Here is an 18,082-nt window from a genome sequence, read left to right as displayed (position 1 = left end):
GAAAGTGAGTCAGTCCATTTAGAATGCTGTTTACTCACCTCCCACAATGGGGAAACTGAGGACCCAAGAAGTGAAGTGAGTTGCCCAATCTCATAAGACAGGTAGTGGCAAGCCGAGACCAGATCCTTCCAAAGGGCCTCACGGTCTAATTGGCAGGCGTGGATAATATACTCATAACAAGTATGTGCTATTGATCTCGAGTACTACAGGAGTTCATGTTAAGTGATTAATAAGTATATGTTGAATGAATAAGTTAATCTTCTTTCCAATTGATTACTAAGATAACCCCTTCAGCTTTGCCCCAAGCAGCCCCCAGTCCTCTCCATGCTATAATCTGATGTCAACATGCAGAAGGCTCTGGAGATACCTGATTTTTCTGGAGAGAAAAGCCAGTAGGAGTTAGTGAGAAGCTTAAAATGTTGAATAGTTTCAAATAAGCTCTGGGTTATTCCAACATGGGGTAGAGAGTAGGTATTCTGTACCTCAAGAGCTAAATGCTGCTGACTTAATTTGGGCTAGAAAGGAGGAAGAGAAATTAAGAGAGCCTTGTCTTCTGTGACCCGGAGTACATGTGTATTAGCTTATCTGGGAGGAAGGCATGGAAAAAAGGGTGGAGAGATAAAGCAAGAAATAAAAAGCCAGCAGAGGCAAAATGGCAATTTTTCATCTCGATCCAGATTTGGCTCAAACCCTGATTTTGGAAGTACAGCAAGAGGTCATCTGGATGTCCAGTCTGTGGCATCCTGATTTACTATCTCAGAAAAGAAGGGAGGGATCTGGCCATCAGCCAAGAAGCTGTTGCCAACGGGGTTGAAAACACAATGTGTGTGGATTTTCCTTGTAACATAGAGTTAAAACATAATTTGATAATGCATTCCTTAAAAAAAAAAAACCTCGTCGGATTCTTTTTAAGGGTCACATATAATCAGTGTCTAATCACTGTATTTCTTTGTGGGGCAAGAGAGAGAGAGAGAGAGGGATGTAGGGGGCTGTGTCAGGCCACCATCAAGCACTCTGTTTATACTGTCTCACTGACCCATTAAAACAGTGACAGTTACACCAGCAATGCCTAGGTTGCAAGGAGGTTGTGAAGTTCACCAAAATAGTGGATATAAAGTGATTTGTAAGCTGGGAAGTGCCTCAGTAAGGTCATGACATCTGCCATTTCTAGAAGCATGCTAGTAGTAATTTGATGGCAGAGGAGACATTGCCCTGAAGGCAAGAGAGGAGAAGAAGAAAGGGACAAAGTAAGGTTATTAGAATGATGGGCTCATATTTCACATTTTTGTATGGGCCAGAGACCTAGGTAAAGAGAATATAGGAGAAAATTCTGGAACTTTTGTTCCTCCCTCCCATTTGTCACTCTCTGTTGGTATCCCTGTGAAGATTATGACTAAAGACATCAGCACGAAAGCATGGTCTCTGGATCTGTTTTGGGGGCAGCAAATCAAGGGGTGGGTATACAGAGGATGTGGGGTAGTGAGAACTGTTTTGCATTTGGTAGATAGTCTGGAATTGTGAAGAGAGGAAAATGGGTTGAATTTATGGATCCTGTGAAGAAAAAAAAAGGATTTAAGGTTTAATGGACAGATGGATGGGGCATATTCCCATTTGGGCTGTGAGAATACTTCCGAGTGCAGGCAGGAACCAAGTACTATTAAAAGGAGACCCAATATATATACGATGGAATACTATGCAGCCATCAAAAGAAATGAAATCTTGCCATTTGCAACAACGTGGATGGAACTGGAGGGTATTGGGCTGAGCGAAATAAGTCAGTCAGAGAAAGACAATCATATGATTTCCCTGATAGGAGGAATTTGAGAGTCAGGATGGTGGGTCATGGGGGGTAGGGGAGGAAAATGAAACAAGATGGGACTGGGGAAGATAAGGAACTCTTAATTTCAGGAAACAAACTGAGTGGTGCTGGGGGGTGGGGCGATAGGAAGAGGGTTGTTGGGTTATGGATATTGAGGAGGGTATGTGCTATGGTGAGTGCTGTGAAGTGTGTAAGCCTATTTACAGACCTGTACCCTGGGGGAAATAATACACTATATGTTAATAAAAATAATTAAAGTTTAAAAAAGCAACAACAACAACAAAAGGAAACCAATGACAGTCACTAAGATAGATAGGGTTCTATTACAGCAGAGGATGATTTGTTTTCTGAAATCCATGAGGAAACATTTCCTTCTTTTTTTCTTTTCAAAGATTTTATATATTTATTAGAGAGAAAGAGAGAAGGGGAAGCAGGGGAAGAAGGGTAGAGGGAGAAGCAAAACCTCTGCTGAGGAAGGAACCCAAAGTGGGGCTAGTCCCAGGTCCCCGGGATCATGAGCTGAGCTGAAGGTAGACGCTTAACTAACTGAGCCACCCAGGTGCCCCAGAAACGTTTCTTTCTAAAAGAAAAAAAAAAAAATCCCTTCTCCATATCATCACACATGCTCACCTGCCTATTTATTTTCTTAAAAGAGTCTTCAAGGGCATATACAGGTAGGTGTGGCTGACACTAAGTAACCATTACAAATTCCAAAAGTAGTCCTAGGTACAGCAAATTGGAATTTAACACCTCTGAGGAGTTAGGTGCTTGTTCAGGCCTCTGAGGGACACAAATTGGAAAAGGATTCAGGCCCTCAAAATGCTTACACCTTAGCAAACACGTGTGGTTTCGAGTCCTCAAAACAAGGAGGAAAGGCAGGGCTTCCTTTTTTAGCTTCACAGGATTCATCTTCTGCCACCACCGTCTTTGCGACAGGACACCAGTGTTTCCAAGCCAGAAGCATTCAAAGAGTGGCGTGAAGGTCATGGTCATTTAGGGCCTGGAAGATTTCCATCCGAGAGCTCAGGTGAAGGTCTCGGCCCCTGGAGCTGGCATCACCAGGACGGAGCCCAGCAGGAAGAAAACGCTTTGGCTGGGCTGTGCAGAACTCATTAGCGGTGGGGTCAATCCCGAGGTTAATGTATATTTGTTAGACTTTTTTTGTTTCCTGGAGTCATGTTTCCATGCCTAAGCCCAGAGTTGCTCTGTAGACTTTGGCATGGATTTAGTGGCCTTCTTGCTGAAAGGCGAGGCCAGTCTATGTATGCAAGATGACTTCTGACGTCTGCCCTTAAAAGGACTACATGTGATTGTTCAGATCAGGCAATCAGGCCTCGGGAAGGTACACAAAAAATGAAGGATCCACACTAGTGTGCTTGCAAATGTTTCACAAGAGACCCTCCAGGGGAAAGAGTCTGATTGGAGGGTTCGCTGATGTCAGTGGTGTAAGAGTCCCCCTACGGCCAAGTTCAAGCCAGCAGCATGATGGTCCCTGTGTGTGGAATGTGGGAGAGCTGCCAAGGACCAGCACACCAGCGGCCAGCAGTCAGAGCGGACGTAGCGGGGCTCACTCAGAGGAGAAGGGAGAATTGGAACTCAGAGACCAGACGAGACTGTTAGGCAGGTGTGGGTATGGGCAGTGCCAGCAGCATCTGAGGACAGGAAGGATGTGACAGGCCAAGTGGCAGTCAGCATCGTGCCAGCTATAATAGACGGTCATCTGCAGAGAAACAGCTACTGCTCACTGAGTAAGACGGTGTGATCAGGCTTGTGCATGGTCACAAGCTGTCTCCCAGCATCTCTGTCAGGCTATTTTTATTCCTATTTTGCAGATGGGGAGACTGAGGCCCAGAGAGCTCAAACAGCTGGTCAGGGAAGAAGTGGTGGAGTGAGAATGGAGTCTATTTTCCTCTACACTATCAAGCCAGGGAGAAGCTGGGAGTGAGTCCCGTCCCCAGATGTCTTGAACAGGATGTGTGGTTGCTGGTGGCTGATGGTGATTCCTGGGAGTCTTGACAGCAGTGTGGGAATGAGGACACTGGTGCATTATGGAATCAGGGATTTTGGTGTCGGGACCTAGGCCCTACATGGGATGACTACAGACATCTGTGTTTTATATCCATATGATGTCTAGAATACTTCAGAACTGTAATCTAGACTATGGAAGCTCATTTGAAAATGCAAATGTGCATTTAGTTAATATATCACTTGTGACCCTACGTGACTCACGGGCAGAGCAGAGGCTGCTGTGAGCTGTGTGCGTGGAAGGCATGCAAGCTGAGTGCGGGGAGCCATGCGACCACTGTGGATGGAGGGCCAGGTGAGTGAACTGTGGTGGGAGGGGTACAACAAAGTGTCCAGAAGGTGGTGAGATAAGGGATGAGACCCAGAGAGAAGGAAGAAACTGTGTTAAAGAAAACCAGAGGAAGACCACCTTCCATTTGGAAGATCAAGAAGGTCCAGTTCTGGAAGAAACTATAGGGCCTCTAGGGACTTAAGGTGGGGCTAACTCGAAAGATAAGCCTGACCATGAGAGGTCACTGAGGGATCAGACTTCACCAGCATTTCTCATCTGTAGATAGTTTATGTTCCAAAGCTCCTTTCCTGAGTAGGAAAGTTCACTTGTATCTCTTAACCCTAGTACTTAGGTGTTAAACTGCAGTGGCACAGGGTGGGAAATGAGGGGAAAATATAAAGAAACCCCGTGGGAGACTGAGGTGAGCTGCTGTCATTATAGATGTCCTGTCTATGAGAGATGAGCCTTCCTCTTCACTCTTGGGTATGAGTATAGCCCAAATCTGGGCCATTATAAGGGTGATTTCATTTCACCCTGCCAGTAAGTGGCAAAAGGAGGGTCTGACCCTCGGACACTCTTCAGAGCCAGAACCTATATTATGAAGGCAAACCCCATAAAGTGGTCTTTCTTTTACATCAGTCAGATTGAATATTGGTAATTCTATCTCCAGCTATTTTGGCCTCTGGGCGTTGAGTGTCCTAGGAGTAAACAGATCTCGTTGTTCCAGTGAACAGACACAGGAATCAATCTGAGCTGCAAGGTGACATCCTGTGTCTCGGGTCCCATGTGATGCCAGCAGTAGGAGAGAACTTCTTCAGAAACAGAGGTGATAAATGTATAAGATTTTTCAAACCCGTGGAAGTTCCCGGAATGGATTCCCTTCAGGTACTGGACATTGGTTAGAGACCCAGAAAGGGAGTGCCCAGATGGTGAGCTTCTTGAGAACCAGCATGGTTCCTGGCGCAGAGTGTTGAGTACATGGAGAACAAAGAACTTAACGCTTGCGGAAGATTTCACACTGAGGTTACATAAGCATACAGCTCTCCCCTGGTGAGTCCACTCACCACTCACCAACTCGGCCTCCAGGCACATGGTCAAGACTCGGGACCAGAGCAGATTTTGGCAGGGCAAATGGTGCTGAGGTGGAAGCGTCAGCATTTGCCTAAATTGTTCTTCCATTGGCTGAGCCAGGTGACTTCAGGAATATTGCTTATGCTTCCGAGGGCCTCTGTTAAGTGGGAAGGCTGATTCTTTCCAGCCTTTCTCTCTGGATCATTGGGAGGATCTTAACAGCTTAGAGAAAGTAAGTCTTTGTGAGCTTGGAAAGAAAAAGCAAAACAAAACGCTTGAGATAGGCAACAGAAGGTTTCACCTTGTAGGCAAAAGGACGGACAACATGGCGGTTAGCTTGGAAGTCTGGGAAGGCTCACCATTAGTGAGATAGTAGTTGGGTCAAAGGGGAGAGTGATAAAGCATTCCTGACACTTTGCCCAAACCTGGCCCAGTGCCTGAATTTCTACTGAAGCCACATCGCCGGTGCCTGCGGACTCTGACTCAGGAAGTTCACCTGCTGCAGAGGGTGATTAGTGGCAGTGCCCACCACCACAGCTGTGGGCTTCCTGCCCCTGCCTGCCCCCTCGGGGCCCCTCTCAGCCTCATTCCTCTTGACCTCCCTCCCCCTTTCTCCTTTTTGGAACAACTGTGCATAATCCCCTCTCCCCTTCCTGCCCCTTCCCCAGCACCCCCACCTGCCCTTTCTGATTCTGTGCCAGCAGCTGGCCGGCGAGCAGTGCCAAATCAAACAGATGTGTGTGGTATTGGCCGGCACGTGTCACCAGGCTCTCTGTCCAGCCCTGTCCCTGAGCAGGGCTCTCCCTCCATGGTCGAGGGCTGAGCACCCCATCCCCTGTCAGAGGCATTGCAGGGTCTGAGCAGAGAAGTGGCCGGTCACCATGGCCTCCTGACCGCCTTTGTCTTCCCTCCTCCTCTTGGCAATGTTTTTATTTCTTCCAGTGTAGCACCCCTTCCTCGTTCTTTGTTGCTTGTGTTGTATTTTTGCTTCTCATTGAAAAAAAATTCTTCCTCATTAATCAAATTCATGAGACTTCTGTACATTGCATTAGAAAAGAAGGCAAAACAGGGTATTTTAAAACAGGTTTTTAAAGTTCAAGTTCTCCTAGGTGAATCAAAGACATCACAACAGGCCAGAAACCAGCCAGAAGAAGAATAACAGCTGGTCGGCCTTACCGCAGCCCGCCCAAACCCCGGGCCTTCAAGATGTCACTTCCTTCCTTCCTTTCTTAGTCAGTGGCATGCAAAATTCATGGTAATTCTCAGAAGTAGGTACCCTTGCAAGCAAGTGTCTTTGATTTTTCTGTACAATTGCCCAATTCTACTCACTCCCACCCACCTAAGTGGGTATGACCTGCAAACAGCAGCAATTAAGCCAAGAGAGCTCTGTGACACATCAAAGCCCTTTGGCATAGCGAAATCTCATTGAAAATAAAATGAGCCAGTCTAGCATTATGATACAAAAATTGCTCGGAGTTTTAAAGTATATATATTTCAAGCATATATATTTTTTTCTTATAAACCTACATTCTGCCTAGTTGCTGGCTGAGAAAACCGTCCCAACAGAAACGAAAAACAGCAATAGTACAATAGTAATTCCAACTTCAAATCATAGTCTTAAATGTTGATAATGATTAGTGGCTTACCTGAATGTCTCAAAATTCCACAGACATGCATGCCCTTGGCATTTGCCAATTGAATAGAAAGTACCAGATTATTGATCGGGTGCCTGGGTGGCTCAGTGGGTTAAGCCGCTGCCTTCGGCTCAGGTCATGATCTCAGGGTCCTGGGATCGAGTCCCGCATCGGGCTCTCTGCTCAGCAGGGAGCCTGCTTCCCTCTCTCTCTCTCTCTCTCTGCCTGCCTCTCCATCGACTTGTGATCTCTCTGTCAAATAAATAAATAAAATCTTTAAAAAAAAAAAAAAAGAAAGTACCAGATTATTGAAATAAGACCTTTCGTGGGTTTCTGTATATTGCTTAAGAAAGTGGCCGCATTAAAGAAATAATAAATTATAAGAATGAGTTTCCCATTTTGCCCTGACTTCCAGGAAGCTCAGAGAAGAAGCTGAATCTGATGCTTAACCCAACAGTTATATTAGTCTTGCCATTTCTTCTTGTTTTAATCCAAGTTTCCAGTTCTAGGTTTGTTTATTGTTCAGTGTACATCTTCTTTTATGTCATAAATTGCCCCAAATTCTTTTTGGGAAAAGAGGATGGTATACCAAGTACGGGGAATCCCATAAAAAGGACTTCTAATAATGATGATGGTAATGATTCATGACACTTCACTTTCTACCTTTAATTAGTTATTTATGTACTTGTTGTAAGGTTCTCATTAGACTGCTGAGTCCCCGAGGGCTGAACTGGGCTTCAGGAAGCAGCATCTCCCCTGGGGTGGGTGTTTAGCAAGATTCTGCTGGTTAAATACAGACTTCAGGTGAATTTTGGAGGAAATAGATTGAGGTTTTCTTCCCCTTCCATTTCCATTCGTCTCCTTTCCCTTTACTCTTTCTTTGGAGAAGACTCTATTGATGTAACTTCTGCAGACAGGGAGCTCTGAGCTAATATATGGGGCTGCTGCTGTGGTGCTGGGTGAGAAGTAATTTTCTTCTCTTTCTCCTTTGAAGACCGTCGTAAATTTTTCCTTTCTCTGCATTGTTCTCTCCCTCTTCCTGAATAAGACTCAGTAATGTTCTCCTACATAAATAATAACCACTTACATTTACATAAGCACCGGTAACATTGGCACATCCCTTCCAGAAAGGATTTGAGATGGGCATCTTAGAGGATTTTAAATTTTACAGAGTACTCTCAGCTGCGGTGGCGGCCGTTGGTAGCTAATATTTATTGCGTGCTCACCATGCGCCAGGCACTTGGCAAGGACTTTTTGGACACTCATTTAGTCCTTACAATGATCCTTTGGGGGAGCTACTGATGTCCCCACTTACCATAAGAATAGATGGTGAGGAGAGGGTGGTGGGACATTGGGGAGGGTATGTGATGTGGTGAGTGCTGTGAAATATGTAAGCCTGACAATTCACAGACCTGTACCCCTGGGGCTAATAATACATTATACATTAATAAAAAATAAAAATAAAAAAATTTCTCAAAAAAAAAAAAAAAAAAAAAGAATGGATGGCAAGGCTCTGGAACTTGCCCAGGGTTGCATGGGTTGGAGGGAGCAGGACTGGGATTTGACCCCTGACTTCTGAGTACAAAACCCAGGCTCCTACCCTCTTACATATGTACTCCCTTAGGTTCATTGCTCCAACCCAGTTAAACAGTCACAGTGGGGGCAATGAACCCTGTTGTACAGATGAGAGGAAAGAGGAAGAGCGGTGTTTGAGTGCCAAGGACACCCAGGCCATTGTGCTCCGCTCACAATAGTTCATTTGCTCCCTCTGGTCAGCCCACGAGGCAAGCAGTGATGGCTGTGTCACAAAGGAGGGGGCCCGAAGCTGCAAGCACTAAGTTAACTGGCCCAGGCGCCTGGACGAGAAGGTAGGATTCGATCCTGAATCTGTTTGGCTCTAAAGTCCATGTTCTTTCCCCCTCCGCCCCCAGGACATGTTGAAGAACTGGCCTGAGTTCACATCGTGCAGTTAAGAAAACAACACCAAGTTTGGTCTAAACAAGAGTTCTTTTAAATGCCCTTTTCAGGTTCTGGTGTCTTGTTGGGGTCAAAAAGTGTAGCGTCTGTCTGGCTACTGAGTGTCTTTCCCCATGTGACCTTGGGTTGGGGGGAGCATCTTATTATGACTTGACAAGGCAGATGCAATTGAATTTCCATCTCATTCAGAGCAAAGAGAGAGAATAGCTTTGGAAACGAGGCTAGTTTGAAACAAGGGCTCCTGAAGCTAATTAAAAGCTAGGCTGGAGCTGTGCTTTTCATTCCTTAAGAATGTTCGACCTCATTAAATAGGAAAAAGCAAATGGAATTTTCTGATTTTTTTTTCAGCTTCTGCAGGGGGTGGGGACTTGGAGCAAGTGAAACATACTTCTACAGCTTCTAGATTGCACATTATCTATGACGACATCACTGTTGTGATGAAGGTTTAACCCTTCTCGAGTGCTTAGTACCCTGGGAGAGTGCAACTTGGCAAAGCGGACATGGAAGGACGTCCTAGGTCGTTCTGCTTCAGGCTCCTGGTCCCCTGCACTCCCTTTCCCCTCAACTGAAAGGGATGGAGAGAGTGGTTGCAGGCTCCAGCACAGTGGAGGAAAGGGCTGGCCTTTGGAAAACCCTCCCTTTCAGACTTTGGGAGCTGGCCTGCTGTCACGGCCACAAGGTTCCAGCCAAAGGAAACAGAAAACTTTGCAGGCTTTCCATGTGGCCTCTGGATGGAATAAAAGAGTCTGAAACATTGTTCTGATGTTTGGACTTGGGACTCCCAGTGGCCAGCAGGAAGTCAGGGACCACATGCTCAAGCCACCGAGATGCCTGGGACCGCTAAGACAGAGGTCAGGCTGGCAAAGGCTTATCCCAGAAATCTTTAGGTTTTGATTTAAAAACCTCCACCTATGGGACCCCTGCGGGGTGCCAGGCACTGGGCTAGCAGCTTTGCATATATTATATCTAATCTTTCCAGCCACCTTGCATAGTAGGTGTTATTATCCTCATTTTAGAACTGAGGAAGCAGAGGTGTCAGCTATGATCTTCTTCATGGCTCTTGGTCCTGCTAATAGAGCACAGTTGGAAGAGTCCTAGTTCTGTGAAGGATCTGAAATGGAAGGAATATTAGAGGTCATGTCTACCTTCCAAGGATAATGATGAAAAGAGATCGAGAGCCAGAAATGTAAATCAGTCTGCTCAAGGACACACAGCAGAGCTGGACACTTTCATATCCATCTCTTCTTTCCCATGTCCTAGCAGGAGAACAGAGAGATGTGGTTGCCATCTGGGATGAATGGAGCAAATGTCAAGGCCTGCTCTGGCCCTAAGAAGCAATGATCACCACAGATATGGAAGGTTTCAAAGGTCTTCTCACTCAATAGGGTCGACATCTCTTAAAAATGAGGGAAGGGGAAGCTTGGTAGTTCTGGGAGGAAAAAGTAACTTGCCAATGATAAAAATGGATATCCATGTCTGTAAGATGTTTTCAGCCTTTCACAAGAAAAGTGCAGAAGCAGAGTCGGCAGTTTTAGAATTGTCTTTTTTCCATCATCTCGTAATCACCAGTGTCACGCACAGCTAAATCTTTGCTTCCAGGGGCTGACAAGTTTGCTTTTCTCTTTCTTCGGTTTGCTCCAAATTGCTCAAGGTTCCAGCAGAAAGCTCTTTTAGAAATGTCCCTGTATTATCTCATGAAGTCTCCAGGGAGTGTATAGCCCACATTCAGTGCTGTGACATAAACACCAGACTCTTGGAGCCACATGCGGGATGGCCCAGGTCCCCGCATCTTGGAACTCAGACATGGTGTATATACTGGGGTCTGGCATCGGCACCAGATACAGAGTACTTAAGAAGCATTAGGGCTGAAAGGGAACTTGGAGGCTATTTCAAACTCCCATTCTCTGAATTAAATCATACCTATTTTTCATCTGACCAGTGAGTGGCCTTCAGAAATTCTCAGATAGTAACCTGTTGGTTCAGCGATTGGGTCATTTACAAGGGCACAGAAAAAGTAGTTGAAGTGATTGGTTCTATTTTTCATCTTGAATGTTCTTTAAGAGACATTTTTACTTATCTGTATGTGAAAATAATAGTGGATAAACCTGTTTATCAATGGAACAAAATACGAAATCGACACACATTCAAGAGTTTCTCCTAGCTAGTCTTATCCATGCTTCCTACACTTCAGCCACTGGATGACTTGCTGGTGCCTGATTATGTCACGACGGTGCCCAAAGGAAATAATAGTAATACCTTTTTCAGTGTGCTATCTATGATTTACCCTCTTATCAAAAAGGATTTGATACTTGCTAGTTAACTTTTCACATAGTATTGTCCACTTAACCCTAGAAAGGACCCCTTGAAAGGGATCTCTGTTCCCATTTTCTATTGCCAAACCTAGGCACAGACAGGGGAAACATCTAGCTCAAAGTCACTTGGTGTTTTAGATGTAGGAGCAATGGGTCTCCTGAGTTCCAATCCAGAATTCTTTCCTCTGTATTGCATGGGATAAGGCCTTAGTTCTCCCAGATTTGGTGGAGATATTTGACCACTGATACTTGCTCCCAAGATGGGAAAAACACCTGCTGTTGCTTTGCCATAGCACAGTACCACATACCTCATGTGCACACAAGCTTCCCTGCCTTGATTCATCCTGTTCCCTCTGCTGGGAATGCCCTCCCTTCCTCTTCTCCAAATGACCAACTCTTCCGAATTCCTTTTAAGCCCATGTGTTCTCTGACTAATTTTCTTTTCTTGGTCCCATGGTGCTTTGCATGCCTCCACGACAGCATGTTAGTGGGCAGGAAGCCATAGCCAGGTGTGTCTCATGGAGTCACAGAGGGGACAGAACCCAGTGACCAATTAGAGGGAAAGCTTGTTCGGATGCAGGATCAAGTCTTCGTTTTTATATTTTCATCACAATGCCTGGAACACTAGGTATTCGGTCGATGTTGGACCTGAAGTTGCTCAGAGCCAGAACGTCAGCCTGCTCCTAGAAAGAAACAAGGTGGCAGGCAAGGAGTAATGTAGTAAACATGGAAACCAGGATCTCAGCTTTCAGATTTCAAAGTGAATTTCTTGAGGCTACAGATAACTTCCTACAGTGCCTATGCACTTCAGATGGTTATGAGCACTTTGGAGGGACTCTTGGAACTCTGGGAGATGGGCCTACCAGCAGTTCGTGTCTCGAATGAGCGTTAGCTCCCTTAACTAATGCCTACCTGACTGCTGGTGTACCACGCACTGTTGCCTTAGCCTGTATTTTTCTTTCTATGTGTCAAAAACAACATTAGATGGAGAAAATGAATTGAGTGTGTTGGAGGGCAACCTATGAGCCCCAGACTAACCTCCCGTTTGGTGATGATGTATCCTATTTCATTGCTAATTTTGCAATTAAGCAGGAGGACTTTATAAGCCCGAATGACCCATGGATTGTATCTTAATCAAATAAGGTGTCTATAACATAAGACCGATTCAGTGCTCAACTGTTAGAACAACAAATGATGCAAAGCCTAAATTTTCTCCTTCCTTTCTCTCTCCTCTCCCCAAAAAACCCTCCATCACGAAAGGTCAACTAACTGAAAAGCTGTTGTTTTGAGGGCTGACATGAGATCCCATTGGTTAAAAATGCGAGAAGCCTGGCTACTTCCCCTCACCCTACTTCAAACCAACTGTATGTGTGTGATAGTGTGTGTGTAAGTTTGGATGAAAAAAAATTGTGGTTAATTCTTCTTGTTGTGTACTTCCTGCCCCTGACATTTGTTGCTGCTGCTGTGTAATGTAGTTGAGGCTGAGTGGAAGAATCAGATGCAAATGACCTAGAGATGTAGTCCTCAGTTATGCCTGTTCTCCTCAACCTCTGTTCTTGGAAAACCTGGAAAGTAGAAAAAGGTGACCAAGGAAGCCAGCTACACATTCATCACCCTGAAGCAACCCCTTAGGATATTAGATCATTTTAGTTCGTAAGTAATTTGAAAAACGTACAATTCTGTTTAATAAAATGATATATGTTTTAAGACTATAAGTCACAAATAATGGTTTCTTAAAAAAATATTTTATTTACTTATTTGTCAGAAAAAGGGAGCACAAGCAGGGGGAGCAACAGACAGAGGGAGAAGTGATGTGGGACTTGATCCTAGGACCCTGGGATCACGACCTGGGTTGAAGGCAGACACTTAACTGACTGAGCCACCCAGGCACCCCACAGATAACGGTTTCTTAAAGAAGACTTTGAGTCAAGGGCTAAGGCTTATGTTTTCCTGGACTTGATTCATCAACTCTTAGAGGGACTTCAGCAATGGTTTCCCATCCTCAGCTGATCCATTTTCCATGATTAGTAGAGCATTTCTTAATGTTTATCAGGTCACATGTCTTCCCTATTTAAAATCTTTTAGTGGGTTCCAATTCCACTAAATTCAAAGCGCTTGCCGTATTTACAAGGCCTACATAATGTGACCCTTCTTTGCCTTCTGAACTTCCCTCCCCCCCCCCCCCCCCCGCTACACTGGTCAATTGTTGCCAGCCACAGGACCTTTGTAAAGGCTGTTTCAACTATTTGTTTGCCCCTCTGCTCCTTTCCTGGCTTACAGCATAATGGTCACCTCTACAGACAGGACTTCCCTGACCCACCAATGAAAACTATGCCATTCTTTCTGTTAGGTCTCTTCACACTTCCTGACACTTTCCCTTTCGTGAATGTATCATAATGTATCTTTGTATTTATTTCTGTACTGAATTTTTATTTAATGGCTGTTTACTCACTACTCTACAAGCTTTACGTCTGTTTGATAAGTCACTGTATCCAGTTCTGGGCATACAGTAGAAGCTTAATTAATAGTTATTGAAAGAGAGAATGAGCAACCCATTGACTTTCATAATACTTAAAATTCCTTAGCCTCAGAATGGGAGTAGTCATCTTTATTTTACAACTAGCTATGGAATTCAACTTGATAGTTTTCTTACACAGAACTTTAAAATATTAACATATTGGTTGGCCATGGAAGCCATGTGAGACTGGGAGTTTTTTCTTTTGTTTTTTCCCCTCTGTTGAGAGTTCAGTGGCTCATATACTAGGGATTAGGCACAGCCCCTCTTCTTCATCTCATGCCAGGCCAGGCTAGTTGCATTTCTTCTGAATCTCCTTTCCTTTACCCCCTCCAGTCATTGTCTCTGCCTTTAACCAGCCCAGGAAATCATAAGGAACACATATGTCAACAGTTCAAGGCTCACTCATCACCAGTCCCCCTTTCTTTAGGAATTTCTTTTTGTCTAAATAATCTTGGAGAGTTTTAAAAAGATGCTCAGAGGTTGTTGAATAAGATGCTAAGTGCCAAATGCCACTGTTCTCCCAATCCCATCTCAGCAGGATCCAGGTCCTGTCCTACTTTCTGCTTGGCCTCCCTTTCCCTTTGTCCTTCTCACTCAGTCCTTAGATGCCAGAGCCCAAGTTTTTCCAGGTGTGTACATATGAAACCCATGGCTCTGATTTCTTTTCAGTCCAAAAATTTCTTCCAGGATGGATACAGACACCTGAGAGAAGGTGAGAATAAAAGGAGTCATGTTTTCCAAAAAATCCAGTGAGTATTTCTGAACTTTGATTTATCTATGAAATGGTAGCTAAAACCATCAATCTGAAGGGGCATTTAATACTAAATTAAATCACATATGTAATAGTATTTTTACAATGTCGGATATTTAATGCTCAGAAATGTCTACTGATTATTCACCTACCATTTTCACTCCTCCCTACCCTTCTTTGATCACTCCAGAATCCTTGAGATTCCTTTAGCCCAGAATGGGAGGAGAGTATTACTACAGTTGGTCCACCTGTTTGTCAAGAAAGTGGGAAAGTGTGCTGTGTTTAAAAGATGAATCATGGAGGAGCATTGACCTCACATAGGATTTTCCATCTCAGCTCTGTGTATGTGCTGGATTTCAGCCTCTAGAATTCCAGTATGCGGAGGGGTTTTAATGGTAAGCAAATTCAATCTCCCCCACTCATTCATAACTAGCGGTCTAGTGAACAAAGCAGTCTTTGCTAGAACCACCCCACTGTCTGATTTTGCAAACATGCTTCATTTCTACTTCCTAAGGGAGAAAATCCTAGAAAGAATGTGAGATGACCAGAAGGGGAACAAGATGCAACTTAACTACTGGCAAATCCTACCATCAAACTAGAATTTAAAGAAAAAAAAAAATGGGTTCTCAATCATGGCAGTTTTTGTTTGTTCGTTTGTTTGTTTTGTTTTTGTCAGTTATCTTAAAGCAGTGATGTCCCTAACCCCCAAGAAGCTAAGAGGATGAGGGGTGTGGAGAGATATTTATAGAAGACCAATGATCTGCTTTGGAGTATGATGCCTGCCTGGGAAAAGTGACGAGGCTGGCAATGTCCGAAAAGGTGAGAGAGCCTCCTGGTTTCCTGCCTGTTTTCTCCTATTCCATGTGCCTTCCAGTAGAGCTAGTTTTGGGCGCTGCTGCCTTTGTTCTTTCCCATGTCTGCTAAGTGGGGTTCTGCTAAGGTTCTCAGGCTGGGAGAGAACTTACTTCTCTGTGCCAGACTCCTCTTCTGGGATTTCTACTCCTTGAAAGGTGCCAGCCTAGAATCGAAGAGTTGGCTAATTTGAATTGGTGGATCTGAGTTCATGTGCCAGCTCTGCCATTTACAGCAGTGTGACCACAGCCAATTGCTTTACCTCCTGTGCCACAGTTTCCATATTGGTGGATGGAGGAAGATAGTGTGTACCTCACGGAGCTGCTAGGAGAGGGCATGGGAGGCGCTGAAGAGTGCCTGGCACTCCTTCTCCTAGCCATCAATGGGCTCTGTATTGTCAAGGCTGGTTGGTTCCCCTCCTAGTCAGTCCCCCACCCCGCCCCATCTTCCACTGTGTTCCTTGCTGTGGAAGGAGCCTGGCAAGCATCAGGGACTAGGAGAAAAATGAAAGAGAAAACTTCAGGAGGAAATGGTCTTAGGGACTTCAAGAGGGAGGTGAGGAGCTCCCCTTTATCAGGTTCATTTTGTCTATGAAAGAGTCTCATCGTTAGAACTTGCATCAGAGTTTGGTTGTGCAGGACTGGGGCCTGGAAATGAAATTGAAGCTGTAGACAGCTTGCCTAGTTTTGGTTTACGGTACTATTTTGAAATACACCTAAAATCCCAGAGGAAGAATTCCATTACAAAACATATATACAATTTCACATTTTGTAGAAAGTGGTCTCTTTAGCAATGCTGCAGGCACATTGAAGTTTATCAGTTAATACTTGAAAAAATAAAAGACATACCCACTCCTCTGCTGCTGACTTTTCAGCGGAGAAGACAGAATATTGAATAAGTAACAACAATACATTGAGCAAATGCTTCAAAAGGGGTAGCACACAGTGCCGAGTACCCTTAAGAGGGGCACCAACCTAGTTGGGTGGTTGGGGTGGGGGGTTCAGGAGATGTGGTCAAGGAAATCTTCCCAGAAGAGTGGCACTTAAATTGAGACCTGAAGGGTGAGTGGAGGAAATCTACATGTAGGGTCAGAGGATGTCCCGCGTAGAAAGCCCAGCCTGTTCAAAGGCCTGAGGTGAGAGAGAGCACACCAAGGTCGAGGACTTGCTGGATTAGAGGTCATGGGTGGGGATTAGTCAGCGAGGTAGGCAGAGACCAGCTTGCAAACTTTCTGATAAGCCAAGCTGAGGGATTTAAACCCTTCCAAAACCATGAAGTGTTTTGCTTGAAGAGTGATCATAGATCAGCAAGGTTGGCCACTGGGCGGGGCACATTTTGACACATGTTAAGCAAGAGACGAAGGTGGCCTGGACGCAGGCAGTGACAGTGGAGCAGAGAGAAGAGAGGGAGTGGAGATGTTTTGGGGAAACTTTGATAGGACTTGGGCATGGGTTGGATGTGGTGTGCTTGTGAAGGAAGGAAGTGTCCAGGGATCCAGGAATCCGGGGCTGGGTGGGATTCAGTAGGCAAGAAGCAGGTGTGGACCGAGAAAGGGTGAAATTCAACATGTGAGCTGGGTTGGAGGGTTTAGTCCGTAGGCAAGTGCGAAGATGAAGATAAAGATTTTGGGGTTATCAGCACATCGATCACTGTCTTTCAAATTGTATTCCAGGTACCACCGGCACCAGACCAACCTGCCCTATTTGATAAACAAAGACTACTGGAGAAGACTGGGAAAACAGCTAAAGAGTTGTTCAATATTTTGCCCATGAAATGTGCATGGAGAACAGAAATTTGAACATCTTCCAAAATAAGTGGCACTTAAAGGAATGGTGTCCGCATATTGCTGGTGTGGAGCGAGGGCAAAACTGCTGGTGAAGCAGGAAGGGTCTCGTTCATTTGCCCTTGTCGCTCCCCTTCTTCTTATCCATTCAGCACCCCTGGACCCCCGCATAGACTCATCTTGTTTGTTTTGTTTTTTGGGGGGAGGAATAGTACCAATGAGGCCCAGCCCCTTTCAATTTTTCTTTTCTTCTTTTTTTAGTCTAATTCAGGACAAAAAAAGCTTTCATCGAAAGAACAGATGTCATCTGCTTTGGTCTTTTGTGGTGGTTTTATTTTATTTTATTAAAAAAAATAAACGTTCCTGCAGATGAGGTTCATTTAAACATAATGACAAGGCAACAAAAGCCCTCGCACAGAGAAGCTTCAGATTCGGTTTGACTCAAGGCAGGGAGAGCAGACAAGGAGATGTCCTGTCCACTTGGCTCTCCTCCTTAGGGCCCCAGCAGCTGCATTTCAGATGCAAATGGAAGCCGAGGGTGGGGGGCGGAGGAGGGGATTGGAAATGCCCAGGAAGCTGACGTGCAGGTGTTGAGGATTCCAGACATCGTTACAACAACAGGCTCTGCAAACACAGAGCTCACAGAGAGCGGGCTTGCGGGTGCTAGCTGGGAGGGCTCAAGTGGACCCGCAGCTGCGCTGGGCATTCCTTCTCCTAGCCATCAATGGGCTCTGTACTGAAACTATGAGAGCCAACAAATGGCACGTTTGGAGAAAGGAACGGCTTTGGAAATGGAAGCGAGCATCAGGCTGAAGGGGCTTCCCCTGGGCCACGCTCATTATTTAAACCCACGTGCTTGCGTGAAATAGATATTTGATACACGGCATTGGCATCCCAAGGCTAGAAGGAATCCATGGAATTGTCACATTTATCCCTCTCCTTCTACAGATGAGAAATATGTGCAGGGTCTGAGTGACTCGAGCCCCTGAGTGAAATGCAGGCGTTCTGGGGGGAGTGACATTTCTGGAGCCGTCTGTGTGCTACACACAGTTCAATATTTTGGGTGCAT

At 45.1% G+C, this 18,082-nt stretch overlaps 1 long non-coding RNA gene across 2 annotated transcripts; it reads left to right on the top strand.

Annotated features, from left to right (window-relative positions):
- The first annotated feature begins 3,910 nt into the window (after nt 1-3,910).
- LOC125102010 (uncharacterized) lies at nt 3,911-17,314 on the top strand. 2 transcript variants are annotated; one of them, XR_007128007.1, is made up of 6 exons: nt 3,911-4,139; nt 8,597-8,688; nt 9,146-14,376; nt 14,569-14,773; nt 15,055-15,197; nt 16,903-17,314. It is a non-coding gene; the product is annotated as an uncharacterized LOC125102010 (long non-coding RNA). The 2 variants fall into 2 exon arrangements; XR_007128006.1 differs by lacking the exons at nt 9,146-14,376; nt 14,569-14,773 and having other exon boundaries at nt 3,919-4,139.
- The last annotated feature ends 768 nt before the right edge of the window (nt 17,315-18,082 follow it).

Source organism: Lutra lutra, chromosome 1, assembly GCF_902655055.1.
Source record: "Lutra lutra chromosome 1, mLutLut1.2, whole genome shotgun sequence".
In the NCBI taxonomy this organism is placed as follows: Eukaryota; Metazoa; Chordata; class Mammalia; order Carnivora; family Mustelidae; genus Lutra; species Lutra lutra.
Note: the sequence above shows the minus strand (reverse complement) of the source record. Positions and strands in the feature narration are given on the sequence as shown.